The sequence below is a fragment of the Callospermophilus lateralis genome, chromosome 4, assembly GCF_048772815.1.
Source record: "Callospermophilus lateralis isolate mCalLat2 chromosome 4, mCalLat2.hap1, whole genome shotgun sequence".
Classification (NCBI taxonomy): domain Eukaryota; kingdom Metazoa; phylum Chordata; class Mammalia; order Rodentia; family Sciuridae; genus Callospermophilus; species Callospermophilus lateralis.
Window position 1 is genome coordinate 100,174,828 of NC_135308.1, and position 16,293 is coordinate 100,191,120.

The window sequence follows — 16,293 nt, forward strand, 5'->3', positions numbered from 1 at the left end:
TAAAGACCTTTTTCGTGTACAATTTTTGGTTTCACATATGTTGAGGTTGCAAAGACCCGAGGGGGAAGGGTAGAGGAGACTGGGTGAATGGCTGAAAAGAGAGAGAGAAGAGAGAAAAAGAAAGAAAAAAAGAAAAAAAATGTCTCTCAGAACTCTGTTTGCATTTCTTCCAGTTGGTGGCATTGTCTATTCCTAGCTTGAGTCTCTGGGTTCAGGATGGCGGTGGTAGTCAGTGTGAGAGGACTTGAGCTTCCACCTGTGGCCTCTCTACTCTTATTCTCTGAGATGTAAACCAGGTGCCTGATCCGCTGCAGAACCGCACTGGTAGCCACACCCGTCAACCGGTTGGTGGGTTTTAAGGGTTGGTGGGATTTTCCAAGATGAGTTCCATCAGTTTTTCTCATAAGGTGTTTGATGAGGTGGGGGTGTTGGGGAAACCTTATGTTTGTCAAGAGCTCGGTCAGGTGACCGCACGGGTGGGAGGCAGGGCCCCTCCTCCAGTTGGAGTGGTTTGTCTACCTCACAGGCAGGAGGCTGGGCTCCTCCAACTGGGGAGGTCTGTCTACCGCTCAGGCGAGTCACTGGGCCTGTTCTCCAGGTCGCAGGTCTGCCTACCTTGCAGGTGCAGGTGGCGGCTGTGCCCCTCCTCCAATTGGGGTGATCTTTCAACTAGGCCGGCAGGCCGCTGGGTCCCTTCTCCAGGATGCACGGTCTGCCTACCTTGCGGGCGGCGGCTGGGCCCTTTCTCCAAATGGGGTGATCTGTCTACCACACCAGCGGGCCGGTGGGCCTGTTCTCCCAGTTGGTCGCAGGTCTGCCTACCTTCTCATAACCTATTTTTAACCTTCCTTCCCCTCTCCTCTCTGGTAAGTTTTCCAGTTCTGACTACACATTACTAAAGTTTTACCTATTTTCCTTTTGTTTTCAAAACTACCCTCTCAAGGAAACAAAATTAAATATGACTCTAAATTTTTTTATATGTGAAACATCCTATTCCTTTGCCCTGGGCATCTTTTATAAATAAAATTTTCATCTGCTCACAAAATCTTCAACTCAAGGTAAAGCCACTTGCAAGAAGGGCACAAAAAGGGAACACAATGGCCAAGTGATCTGGACTTTTTAATATTAATCTTCTTATCTCAGGCAGAGAAAAGGAGCAGGCCACATCAGAGTCATTTCCTCCCAAGGGAACATTTTGAAGCACTTACCATATCATAATAAGGCAGTCCTGCTTGGCCACAGGGAAAAATGGCACCAGTGTCGATAATTACTGTGGGATCCAGTGGGTAATTACAGGACTCCTGTACTTCAACCAGAATAGAACTCGTAATTATCTCAAAAACCCGACTTTATAAAATCAGAAACAGCTACCCAAGAAATTACACAAAGTGGTAAAACCTTACACTATTGAGATGTGAAAGAGATGCAAAGCATTTTTTTGTAACAGAAAAATAGAGGATCTAGAGACTCTACTGGTGCTTCTTAGCATGTGGCACCATTCAGCTGACTTTGGGTAAGTTTTGTTGTACTTCAATTTATTTGACGAATATGTCTAAAATCTTAACCAGTCTTATTTCCTTTAAAAAAGTCCTGAAGGTAATATTAATTGTTAAAATTTGACCTTTTGTTTGGTACATTATTTTTCTCCCATTCGACTTTTTCCTGTATCAGTTAAGGAAAATAGAAAAGAAAACAATCAATCTTCAGGCAGCTAACAAGTTATTCGTTCAAAAATGAACCAAATTAGGTATATGAATAATGAAAGGTTCCTTAGCTGGACAAATATTGTTATCACATCTCATAGGAACATCCCTGGTGTAATTGCTTGTTGGCTTTAATTGGCAAAATATATGAAGCTGAGTAATGTGGAGAAGTTCAACATTGTTGCCATTACTTGAACACCTATTGTGTGTCACACATGGTAGTAGACTTTTTGACACATAACTGAAGTCACAAATCTGTGATTAGATACTATTTCTCTATATTTCAGAGGACAGAACTAAAACTCAGGGATGAAGTGCTTACCCCAACCCCTTGTTTCTCAAGGGGTGGCTTACAGCTCATCAGCATGGGCATTTTTAGGAGCTTATTTGGAATAAGATTTCATAAAAACTAATCTTGGGACCCACTACATAACTTTTGAGCTATCATCCATGTTTAAACGAGATTCCCCAGGTGATGTCTTTTAATTTTGAGAAGGCTATGTTAGTGATTAAGACTAAACCAAACTCAGGCATGACTGTCTCCAAAGCCTGTGGCCAAGCCACTTTAAAAGAACCACCTTGGGGCTGGGGATGTAGCTCAAGCGGTAGCATGCTCGCCTGGCATGCGTGCGGCCCGGGTTGGATCCTCAGCACCACATACAAACAAAAATGTTGTGTCTGCCGAAAGCTAAAAAAATAAATAAATAAATATTAAAATTCTCTCTCTCTCTCTCTCTCTCTCTCTCTCTCTCTCTCTCTTCAAAAAAAAAAAAAAAAAACACCTTAATGATGTCAGCATTCCTGCCTTCTAGCCTCCCAGCATGAGCTTCTTAGAAGAGTACCAGGTTCCTGGTAAGTCTCCATCAGCTCCCAGGAGTTTGAGAACCTTGCTTTAGGCATCTGAGTCAACTTTGCATCTCTACTGGCCCTCACGTCCTAGGTGCAAGCCTCCATCCTTTGGAAATGGAAAGGAACAAGTGGTTTTCATCCCAAATCCTGCTGCCCAGTGTGCATCTGGTAAGGAGAGATAAGCATCCATGGACCTTCAGAAGCTTGAGAGGAACATGGCAGCTTACCATTTTTAGAATCTTAGTTTTGTTCTGTTTTCCCTTTTTGCTTCCCCTTTCATCATGATTCAGTGGGAACTGAATCACTGCACATGCAAATGGCTATAATTGCTTAGGAAATGTAAATAAAGAGCTATAATCACTCAAACTAAATGGTGGAAAACCAATTTTATGAGGAGAAACCTCTCTATTTGCATGAAAATTTTGATTTTTCTAATGACCTCAACTTTTTATATCTTTTTTATAGCATATGAACAGTAACTATCGTTGAATTTGATTAATTGTGAAAAAATGGTGAAATTTGGAGAAATAAAATAACTTATCAGACCTAAAGGCCCACCAGATAATCTTAGTCTTTGAAGAGTCATTTGCAATATAACCTTTGGAAATGTTAGTTTCCTACTCTATCCTCTCCTCTGAAAGTAGAATAATTTGTTAGCCAAGAGGGATGTATTGAAGCATGTCTATCATGAAAAGGCCAAATTAAATACAAGTAAGGTATTTAGAACATTTCTTTGTTAAAATAAAATTAGCCAAAGTGGAAGTGAAACTGTGTTATATGGCATTCAGAACAGAAAATGTCACTGGTTAAGGGGGGAAACAATCCATGTATTAGAGGAACAAGCATATAATATAAAAATGAAAATTTTTCTTGTATATTTATTGATAAAATTTTAGGGAATTATTTGATGACAACCCACTGAATAAATCAGAATAGATTATATAAAAAATATTGTATATCCAATATGGAGCAATGTGTGGAGTAATTACATAGAATCTAAAACTCAAAATAGACATTGTAGTTGAAAGACTGAGAATACTGAATATAAATATGAAAGGGACATGGGAAATACATTTTAATACCCTGAACTTATTTGAAATGAAGTTATCTTTAGTTAATGTTTTCTTTTCCAGCATAATTCTCCAAATCCCACACCTACAACGATGTCTATCAACTCTTCAAGGCTGAAGTTATGACAACTTTTAAATTATACCAACCACCTACATGCATGGGATTTGAAATGAAGTCTGGATCCTCTGTGGAAAACAATAAATTTAAAATATATCTCATGTTCTTTGATGCAAGTATCTAAGAGAAAGATATGTAAATCTCCATTTATGCCAGGACTGGACATTTATGATGTACTAGTCAGGGTTTGTCCAAGAAATAAAACCCAGAGAATATAATAGGATGTATATTCACACACACATGCATATACAGAGAGATTTATTGTAAGGAATTTTTCACATAACATGGAGAGTAATACATTCCAAATTCTAAAGGTGAGTTGACAAACTAGACACCCAAGAGAGCTGATAATGTAGTTTCAATTTGAGTCCAAAGACTTGAACATCAGGAAAGACACTGGTATATTTCTAATCTGAAGTCAGTAGGCACAAGGCCCAGAGAAAACCAATATTTCAGTTTGAGTTTGTAAACAAGCAAAATATGATAAGCCAGTTTGAAGGCAGAGGGACAAGAAAAAAAAATCTTTTGGAGAGCATCAACTTCTTTGGTTCTATTCAGGCTTTTTGACTAGTTTGATGAGCTACTCACATGAAGAGGGGCAAGATACTTGACTCAGTCTACCAACTCAAATGTTAATTTCATCCAAATAATTGCCCCACAGAAATACCCAGGATAGTACTTGGTCAAATAATTGAATGCCCTATGATTGAGTCAAATTGACACTATAAATTAACTGAAATCTTGGAAAATACCCAACCACATACTTTGAGAATACCTGTGGAAGGAGACTTGGCTCTATGTGAGTGCAGTCAGTTACAGGTGACGTCAACAGTGCAATTTTAGTAGCAGCAAAAGTTAGCCAATAGATTGAAATAAATAATAAAAGAAAGTGTCTTACAAAACCACACCTTGAGTGTAAAATAAAAGATGGGACAACTTTAATACTAGATCAAGGAATTATGGGTGTCAACTGAACTAAAATTATATTAAGAGTAATATTATCTTGAAAGCCATTTTATATATATATATATATATATATATATATATATATATATATATATATATATATTTAATAGCATCACCTTACTGACTGAAAGATAATGTTAAAATTCACAATGGATAGTATTTGGATCATATTTAAAGGCTAAGACTTGTGGGCTGGCATTGCTACTGCTCTCTAAATCTCAGTTCTTGTCTTCCTGGCATACTAGCATAGCATTTCCAACTTCCCTTGCCTTTAGGTGGGTCTAGCCAATGTAATGTGTGCAGAAGATATGTGTGCTTTCCCAAGCTGAGGATTTTAAGAGAATGTTCTTAAACATTCCTCCATACATTCAGCTCTCCTCTTTTGCCTCTGAATCCAGAGCTCTGATGGAGGCCCACGGCTCAAGGGCATCCAGGGTACTGCTGCCCTGTTAAATTCTCTGTGATGATAGAAATGCTGTACACCTACTTTGCCCCAATAGTAGCCAGCCATATGGAATTTGAAATGTGACTATGAGAACCAAGGAACCAGACTTTTAATTTTTAAAATTTTTAATTAATTTAGATAGCTACACAAGGCCATTGGCTATTCTATCTGGCAGATTAGCTCTAGAGGACGGAAAAGCCACTCCATAGAAAAGATTGGATCACTCAATGACATGGAGGAAAGCATACCCCCAAAGCATGTGTTAAACGTCAATTTGAGTAATAAATAAGCTCTTATAATGCAAAACCCTTAAGACTGGGGGGTATTTGTTATAGCATTGAGCATACCCTGACACATTGCCTCAATATAGGTTGAGTTATTCTTTTATTAATTCAACAAACATTTATCAAGGTCTGACTACGTGTCAAACACTTAACTACTCAGAGCAAACAGCATGATATCATTTTGTGTCAATTCCTGATGTCTTTCAAGTGCCATGGGGGTGAGGAACTGGGAAACTGGGAAATCCAGCATGCCAGTGAGTGATGAGCAAACTTGCCTTTTGCCTGAGTAAGAATCACCTCACCTCTCAAGGTTGTTCACTGAAAAACCAATGTGCACAATGGCTTAGCTAAAGAACCGGCAAGGACCTGTATTGATGGCATACTCACCAAGAATGCATAGACACACAGAGCCGGTGGCTCGTTGCCTTCCCGAGGACTCACAGCATTACTGACTTATAAATGAGGGTCATAAAGCCCACATAGTTTTCATAATCCCCCAAAGATATGTACCTAGGAGATTATGAGGCCAGAATGGGAACCCAGGTCTCTAACTCAAAAGTAGGTAAATTTTTTCAATAAAACAACTCCCTCATCAGAAAATTCCCTGTATATTTTACTACTTTTGTCAACAAAACAAAGGGACATGAAATTCCTAATATATTATTGGGAAGATTTTAAAATATGAACCACCGAAATATAACAAATGTTAAAATGTTAAGGCACTATAATGCTTTACATTAACTCATTCTACTTAAATTCTATTTTAAGATCAAATCATAAGAAATGTGAGTTCACTAAAAGAAGGAGACTCCTGAAATCAGAACATAACCAATAATACATGTAAAGAACAAAGACAAAATAAATATCTGCAGATTACATGCACTCAATGTTTTCCTCTATCATTTTGTAAAAACATCAATAAAAGTTCTAGCAACCATTTCATGAAAATCATTTGATGAAACTCCAACAAACAAGGGTTCTTATTTTATTTTCAGATATTACAAAATTTGTTTGGCAGCCCTCCCACATTTGAAGTTCAAAATACAAAATAAAGGTTTACTCTAGAATGGGAATTAAATTCAATGTTATTTCAGTATCAATAAAGAGAAAAATATATCAAATATCCCCCAAAGCGACCTATTCACTTCTAGAATCTTTCCCCATCTGCAAGGAGATGAAGAAATACTGTAACTATAAAAAAAGAAAACAAAATAACTTGCAGAAAGGAATCATCTTTTCTGCATCACATTTTAGTTCAGAACATAGCAGAAATGAATTTAATATAAAGGGTAAATAAGGCAGAAATTATTAAAATTTAAAAATGTCTTCTCACTGTACATCCCGTGAAGCAGTATTTTAGTTACTTCCTCAGCTAGTTTAAAGGAGCCTATGTTCACTAGCAACTTAGAAAAAGATCCTGAAGGAATCAGCAGGACACTCTTCAATGCTTTTGGCAATACTGTGTGGAAAAGGAGGACATTATAATTTTGAATTGCCAATGATTTAGAAGAATTGGACTCTGAATATAAAATGTTTTAGGAATACCAATTTATTTCATTTGTATTTTTCTCTCTATGTATGCCCAAGAGAGATATATAACAAAAAAAATTAGCTAAATAGGACTAGAAATTAGACTTTAAATAAGTACATAGTAAAAATTCAAATAAATGAGAAGGCATTGAGAACTGGAGCATTTTGGCATTTTTCTTTCTTAATTGTACATGAAATCAGGATGCAGGTTGCAATGCATGGTATTTTAATTTTGACGAAAAATGGTCAAAGGAAGATTTACCTCCTAGAATTGTACTAAGGATAAAATAGATGAAATGAAGCCTGATGCATTTGTACTAACCCAGTATTAGTTATTATTAGTTATTTTTCTTTGGAAAATAATACAAATTAAAGGGCTTAATAAAGTTATGCCTTTTGAAATTTTGTAATTTATTTTGCAATTCTGAAAACTCTTCAATTAATTTCACTATTGTGATAATTTTATATGTCTATAATTTCTTTGATATTTATCCTTCTAAAAAGCAAAGCTAAATTCACCTCCTGTGCATGCTGGCTTTATTAGTGACTGGCTTCTATGGATAGAGTGCAGAGTGACAAGCAGGGATATGAAGGACTAACTTTGGCATTCTCCTTGCCCTCTCTCTCTCCTTTGGATCACTTGCTCTGGGAAACCTGCTGCCATCTCATGAAAGCATTCTGGCAATCCCTCAGAGAATCCATGTGGTGAGAAACTGAGTCTTCTTGTCAACAGTGACCAAGCAACTGATGTTTTCTGCCAGTAGATCCATGAGTGTGCCATTTTGGAAACGAACCTTCTTGTCCCAGTTAAGCCTAAGATGACTGCAGCAGTCTTCTAACTATGTGAGAGATGTCGAGTCAAACCACCCACATACATCTCCCAAATTCCTGATTCTTTGAAATAGCATGAGGTAACACATGTTTATTTTTTTTTAAGCAGCTAAGTTTATAGGTAATTTGTTTCACAGCAATAAATTACTAATTCAATTGTTTTTATTTCCTTTCTATCAAAACAGTAGAAGGAGAAGTGACTGGCATCATTAAATTGACATTTATGTTTCAAGGAGGCTGACCAATTTTTACAGAGCTGCAGCTATGAAAATGGGTACTATTATTAAATCTTTCATTCAAGAAAATAAAGAGCATGTAAGTCTCACTAATTTTGAATGGGAGCCTAAATCTGCATGATTCTTCCTGGCAAAAACATAAAATACACTCTTTTAAGCTGATATTCTATACAATTACTAAAAGATCTACAATTTATAAAGCAATAATTCCATCAATCCTTTCCAAAAATCTCAAGCTGCCCTCCAAAACATTCATTAAGCTCCATTATTGATTTTATAATCTTGGCTTTGCACATTTCTCAGTTTTCCCCCTCTTTGAAATGAATGTTACTAATAATGGGAAAAGTCAGAGCTAACGCTCTACTCTCTCTTCTCTCCTTTCCAACCAAGGCCTGCACCAGGCTGCCTCAAGTAGTTGTTGCATATATATCACCTCCTACCCTCAATATTTTTAAGCCAACGAAATGCTTAAGGTGACAGTGATGACAATGAAGTCAGTGAAACCAATGTACCCATCATCACTTCTGAAATCTGTCATGGCTCAATCTCAAAAATAAAAACCCTACATCCATGAGTAGTAAATAGAAGAATGTAGACTAGAGGGCATGGTCTAAGCACTGTTATCTCGTACATTTGTTGCTGTCATTTGACCCCTCTCTTCCTTGCTATCTGTTATGGCTTGGATATGAGGTGCCCCCCAAAAGCTCCTGTGATGATACAGGAATGTTACCAAGTGAAATGAGTGAATTGTGAGAACTGCAATTTAATTGGTCCATTCTAGTATGAATGAACTAACTAGGTGGTAACTGTAGGCAGGTGGGCTATAGCTGAAGAAGGTGGGACACTGGAGGCATACCCTAAAAAGGTTCATTTTCCTTTTGATCTCTTCTCCCTCTTCTCTTTCACTCTTCTTCCTGGCCACCACAAGATGAGAAGTACTCTTCTACTATATACCCTTCTGCCATGATGTTGTGCCTCAGCTTGGGCCCAAAGCATTGCATTTCAGCCTACCATACACTAAGCCTCTGAAACAATAAACACAAATAAACTTTGCCATCTCTAAGTTGTTCTTGCTGATTATTTTGGTCACAAGGACAACAAGCTGAACAACACTGAAATTGGAACCAGGAAGTGGGGTCATTGCTGTGACTAAACACTTTAGAGAGAACATATCACCATCATGTGTCCTAGACATTCTCCATGGAATTACAAGACCTGTTTTCCCAGCTCAATTTTTAGTCTTGTTTTGGTCCCATCCTTTCTTTCTATGCCCCCATGCCTCCCTTTTGGAATGAGAATTTTTACTGTATGCCACTATATGTTGGATATGTGTAACTTGCTTTGGATCTTTATAGGGTCTCACAGCCAAGAGTTTGCCTTGAGTCTCATGTGAGATGGATTTGTACTTTAGGGCAACTATGGACCTGTTAAGACTATGAGACTCTTGGAGATGAACCAATGAATTTGGCATTGTGAGACAGACATTTAGGGGACAGAGACAGAAATGTTATGGTTTGAACATGTAGTATCCCTTCCAAATCTCCTGTTTTAATGCAAAAATATTCAGAGGTAAAATGACGATGAGTGCTGAAACCTCATCAGTTCATCTTAGTTGGCACAGACTAACTAGGTGATATCTGTAGGCAGATGGGGGAATTCTGCAGGAGATGGATCATTGCTAGTGTATCCTAGAAGGATTCATCTTCACCGCCATGGCCCCTTCTGTCTCCCCCTTCTTTTTCTACTTTCCCAGCCAACATGTTCTGAACAGCTTTTCTCTGCCACACCCTTCTGCCATGATGTTCTGCCACATCTTGGGCCTGGAGCAATGGAGTGGGGCAACATGCACTAAACCTCTGAAACCATGAGCCAAAACAAACTTTCCCTTCTCTAGGTTGTTCTTGTCTGCTATTTTGGTGACAGCAATGCAACACTGACTAACACACTATCTGATTTTCAACTGACAGAAATCAACTTAGAGATGATCCTTCAGCCAAAATCTACTGAACTTGAAATCACAACTTGAAAACACAATACCCAAGTGGCAAGAATGTAATGTTTAGGGCTGGTTTCCAGGAATCTGGATGAGAGATTACGATCTAAGTCAATTGTAAAATGAGGACAGAGAAGTAGGTATTAAAAGATTTCATAACGGGGCTGTTAAAACTCTATGAAAAGATACTAACAGTCATAATATACACAGTTTTTCATTCTGCTTTTTAAAATATTTAAACAGCAAATCTTGTAGGCTTTCCATTTTTGCCCCCATTCTTTTATTATGATTTTTAAAATTTGCTCTAATTAGTTATACATGATAGTGGAATGCATTTTGACACATCATACAAAAATGGAGTACAACTTCTCATTCTTCTGTTTGTACTTGATATAGAGTTACACCAGTCATATAATCATATATGCACATAGGTAATAATATTGAATTCATTCTACTATCCTTGCCTTCATTCTTTTTGATGGCTTTAAAACATTCTATGAAATTAATGTATCTCCACTTAATTAGTATATTTCATTTGAAGATTTGCTATTCCAAATGTGGTCCATGAACTAGCAACTTCAGGATCACATGAGAGTTTATTAGAAATTCAGAAACTTCATTTAAATATTTCCAGGTGACTCATACAATGAATTGAGAAGGGCTGACAGAAATAACAGTAGAGCATGCCAATGACCTCATCTGAAAGAATTCAGAATGTTAATATTATATACATATTTATAAAAGCCTATATTTTAAATAAATATTCTCCTGTGTAATATGACTAAAATAGTCTCAGTATATAAGAAATTCAATGACCTTATAACATGGCTAGAGAATTGAACTCAAGTTAGCGAAAAATGGGTAAGAGATAATTACTGAAATTTCTTTGCTAAAATGTCTTCAACGGAGTCTGTGTGTCAGCTTGAAAATGTTTCCCCTCAAGGATTTCACTGAGTCACTTGTAAATGGCCTATAAATTATAAACATCTTATGTGTTTACACAATTCCATACACCTAAGCATGCAAAATACTGTCAAGCACAGGTGAGAAAAGTAACACAAAATAAATAAGTTACGTGAAGCCTGTTCAATTTGCTTTAAAAATTAAAAGGCTCTGTTAACACAAACAGGTGACCTAGCAACCTTTGTTGGCTAGGCATGGAATATTAAAGTTAAAACAAAGTACAGCAGTCCCATGTGCTTCAAAAGAGCTATGCATATTCAAGTAACTCCCATTTTCACAAATCTTGTGTTATTTTTAAGTAATCTAACCTTTTATCAAAGTTACCAAATTTTCAGGCATAAAGTTTTTCATAAATTTTACTATCTTTTTAAAGTCAGGTGAATCAATATTTATGGACCTCTTTCATTTCTGATATTATAATTGTGTCTTTCTTTTTTCACCTGGCTAGAAGTTTCTATGTGACTTTTTTTTTTTGGTACTGGAGATTTAACCAGAGACATTTTACTACTGAACTACATCCCCAGTCATTTTTAGTTGTTCTCTGTTTGAAACAGGCTCTCCCTAAGTTTCTGAGGCTGGCCTTGAAGTTGCAATTCTCCTGTCTCAGCCTCCCAAGTCACTTACATGTAACTTTTAAAGGAAAAAAACAATAATAACTTTTTAAATTTTGTTGCTACTTTCACTCAGATGTTTTACTGAAAATATCTCCTTTTCAACATGAAATATGAACTCTGAAATAAATAATTATAAATTTCTGAGTTCTAATTAATAAAAACTATAGATGGAAAAAGGGAAAATTAAGATATAAACTTGCTTTCTTTAATATTTTTGTGATATAATCATATCATTCAGTGTTGTCATGAAGAGAAGAACACATGTATATGAAAATCTCTCATGCACATATAAAATAGAATAATTACCAAATGTTTGCAACATCTATGTAAGCTATTATGTGAGGGTTTATTATCATATCAATAGCCTTTCAAATAATATCCAATAGCATAATATCCCCAAAATAAAGTGCCTATTTGAATATCAGCCACCAATCCAATGTGAACATAAGTGTATAACCTGGGTAAATGGCAAACTAGTGGGAATTTTAGTAGGCATTTCAAACTTTTTTAACCTTGACTGATTTAATTCATACCAATACCCTGGCATTAAATTCCTGGAAATTTTTATACACATTTTTATCATTCATGCCACATCTGTTAGTTTGTATTCTTTCAGTATCAAGATAGAGAAAATGGACCAAAGATGACTAGAATTACAAACACCTTTTATTATCTACTTTATAAGAAATATGGTGATTGTTGGAGCTAGAGGTGAGTCTGTGGCTCTAGGAAATTCTGGCTCTTTCCATCTTTCTACTCTGTTGCCTTTCATATTGTTAAATATGTTGCCCTGGGATGTCAAAATGGCTACTGAAATTACATGAAAAACATCCTGAGATAACAGCACCTGAGGGAAGAAGGGCTATCCTTGCACAGTTGATGCCCTTTTTGAGGGAGGAAAATTGTTCTCAGGAGCACTTAGAGGGCTTCTCTAAATGGCTACAGATCAGTAGCCAAAACGGGGTCACATGCTCTATCCTCAAATGGTCATTGGCAAAAAGGCCTGAGATTGATACCCTCCTCTCAAAAACAGTGAGGCTCTCTTCACAAGGAAGAAAAGAGAACTGCTGGGTGGGCAACCAGCAGTGCATAAATCATCCTCTCTTACTAGTAGCAGAATCTGAAAAGGAGAGTTCCTTAGACCAGATGTGTGTGTGTGTGTGTGTGTGTGTGTGTGTGTGTGTGTAAAACAGAAGTAAAATTTAAAACAGATAACTTGTTACACTAGCATCCTACACTGGTGGAAGCAAGTCAAATGGCTGTTTTGGTCATTTTAAATGTAGAAGGAAAAGTTTAGATATGAGTAGTTTGGAATTTCAAACATATTTTTTTTACCTAACAACCAACAGAAGAGATAGAAGTAAGTTGTAGAACAGTGCATTAGATTGTCCAGAAGAAACCTAAGGTGGAATGTCTGCTATCAGGTAACAATTTAAGTTCTTTAAATTCTTCCTCCATCATTCTGTTGGGTCACCAATTCACCTAGTTTTCCAATCAGTATTTTAACTCTTTTCTCTTGGGACTAAATTATTTGAAGGATATCCTATCATTTTTTCCATTTCTCATGCCCTATCATTGGAATTTTTACACTTTTTATTTATTTTTTATTTATATATGACAGCGGATGCATTACAATTCTTATTACACATATAGAGCACAATTTTTCATATCTCTGGTTGTATACAAAGTATATGCATACAATTCGTGTCTTCATACCTGTAATAATAATGATAATAATGATAATAATAATGATAATAATGATCACCATCATTAATAACCCCATACCCCGCCCTTCCCCTCCAACCCCTCTGCCCTATCTAGAGTTCGTCTATTCCTCCCATGTTCCCACTTCCTATCCCACTATGAATCAGCCTCCTTATATCAAAGAAAACATTCAGCATTTGGGTTTTTTTTTTTTTTGGTGTCTTTGGGAAGAAATTCTATCTTCAATTCTAGCCAAATATATTTCTGTAGAATCATCCAAGGGAAAGTCTTGAATTTTCCAGAATGTGAAGTCTTATATGTGGCATCTGACAGATTTTGATTATATATTTATGGCAGATGAAAAAAGGGAGAGAGGGAAAGATTAAACCTTCTGGGAGAGAGTTGGCTGTGCATTATCACTTTGAAGTTGAAAATTCTACTAAATACAGATTGTTATTCTTAGAATTTTAAATAAAAAACAACTTTTGATAAAAAAATAAAAATTAAAATTAAAAAATGAAAAAGGTAGTTTCACCAGAAAATTCTCTATAGAATGCTTTACCACTAGCAATGGACCTCTAAAAAATCCTACATCTAATAATATCCATGGCTTGCTTAGATGATTAATGTTCCTGTTCATCAAATCAATGATACAGGCTAAATGGTACAAGATTCACAGTTTGTATAAGACGCCTTTTTAAAAAAGTCAATCATCTAATGAATGCACTATGTCCTAAGTCAACAAAAAACTGATAATGTGACTCGCAAAAATAAATCCTCTTTAACCCAGAAATCCTAGAGTAAGAACCTACATGAATCTTAGCCTTTAAAAAACATCTTGGATTCACACACACAAAAAAAAATTTTTTTGAACACCACTAGGCCTCTTTACTCTGTTTTACTATTTTAAACCCAACTACATAAACCAATGAAGTGTTATTTCTTTATAAACAAAACTAAGGTTTATAAACATGAAGTAACTAATTCAAGATTATTAATAATATTGAAGCAAAGTTTCAAACCTACCTGGATGCATACTGTAATCCTAGCAACTCAAGAAGCTGAGGTAGGAGGATCACAAGTTCAAAACCAACCTCTGCAACTTAGTGAAGCCCTAAGCAACTTATCAAGACCCTGTCTCAAAATAAAAAACAAAAAGGGCTGGGGATGTGGCTCAGTGGTTAAGCACCCCTGGATTCAATCACTGGTACAAAAAAAAAAAAAAAGCTTTCAAACCTAGGATTCTGGCTACCACCATTTACCCTGATCGCATTTGTGTATTTGTAAATGTAACAATAACTAGATCAATGTTTTCCCAAATATCTTGGTGAGATGGTAACAGATCTTTGTAACAAACTAACCCAAAACTGTATTATGGTTCTAAGAATAAAAGGTTACCAGAACTATCAATAAACAGATCAACTATATCACTTAAAAAACTACTCAGAGCTGTGTCTGTTCACTTACAGTCAAACACTCGCACACACTGAAGAAATTTGCTGAATAACTGGTTTATTCAGGGAGAGAAGCTAGAGGGTTTGAATTCTAGAAAGGGGTATTCATGATAGCAGTAATCATTAAGCAGGAGATCCAGTACTCTACATATGAGGAAATGATTCCCCCTGTCTGCATACAGAAGTTAAAACAAGGTCCGTGTTGATGGGTCATAAAAATCTTCAATCTCCAGTAAGTGTCTGCCTTCCCCTCAACAATTCATGATTCTGTTCTCATCCCTCCCTCCCTCCACTCATTTACATATTTTATTTGAAAATGTGTATATAGCAGTACAGTGAAGTTAAATTTTATAAACAATGGATGCCATTAGCTTAGACATCATTAGTTTACTATAAAAGAGACATGGAAATTATTTACCTAATAATGAAAGATTTCAGAACTTTGGGGGAATGGGCAGCTTCATATGATGCCATTTCAATAGTGATTTATTTCAGTCTACATGCTTTCCAAGAATGTCATCATCTCTAAATAAGAAATAATCCTTGTCATCTAGAGTTACTTTGGTGTCTCTGTGTTTAGAGAGAATTTTACATGCAACTTTTACACTAACTGGTTGAATCTCTCCAGCATTTTCTTTTGAGAATCATCCCATAGTTTGTATTGTCACATAAAAACACTTTCCTTGGGATTCTTGTGGAAGCATAATGCCTCCTTTGATTACAGTTAAGGCTGCACTTCTTGCAACCCACACTTGGTCAAACAGGAGAAACTTTATAAATGCCTCCTCTCCCACAACTCCCACCCTCAAAGCTTTGACTCTGCACTCAGGCCAGGAGACAAGTTCATGATCTTTTATCACCTCAGCTTGACACTAGTTGGAGCTAATGTCAATGAAACACAGCAGTTAGTTTTTTGCATCCTAAGCATGGGCTGTCACAGGTGGAGAAGATCAACTTTAGTGTGTTATTTTATAACACAATAACAGTTTATTCATCAAACCATCCAAGGCGATTTCCAATGAGGCAATTGGATGGTGGCTTCAGTGTCATTCAGGAGCCCAGACTGATAGAAGTTTTAGTCTCTTCAATCTGTACTTCCAAAATTCCCCAGGGCATTAGACTTTCCAGAGATATGAGTGGCACATATCACCCCCACCAACACTTAATCGGATGAACCCAGACACATGAGCATACCTCTTTCTGGGATCAAGATAGGAGATTGATTCTCTCATGATGGTCATGGTCAAACAATGTTAAGAAATAAAAATGCTTAGTTTCTCAAGCTTCCTGCTACAGAACACTTAGCCTTTAATCTGATAATAAATCTTGTAATTTTTTTCAATGGGATATATAAATTTGAAGCATTACTCAAACTGATTTATCCATGGTACTCATTTTAGTCCATGGCACCATGATATAGAGAAGATCAACTTTAGTGTGCATTGTGATCACCTGCTTATTAAAAATAGAAATCACTGAGTCCTATCTCTGGAGTTTTTAATTTAGTGGATCCAAGCCAAAGCCTGAGAATTT

General features: G+C 36.5%; 1 pseudogene; it reads right to left on the reverse strand.

The window, feature by feature from the left end:
* Positions 1-15,251: 15,251 nt before the first annotated feature.
* Positions 15,252-16,001, reverse strand: LOC143398413 (10 kDa heat shock protein, mitochondrial pseudogene; annotated as a pseudogene).
* Between the last annotated feature and the right edge of the window lie 292 nt (positions 16,002-16,293).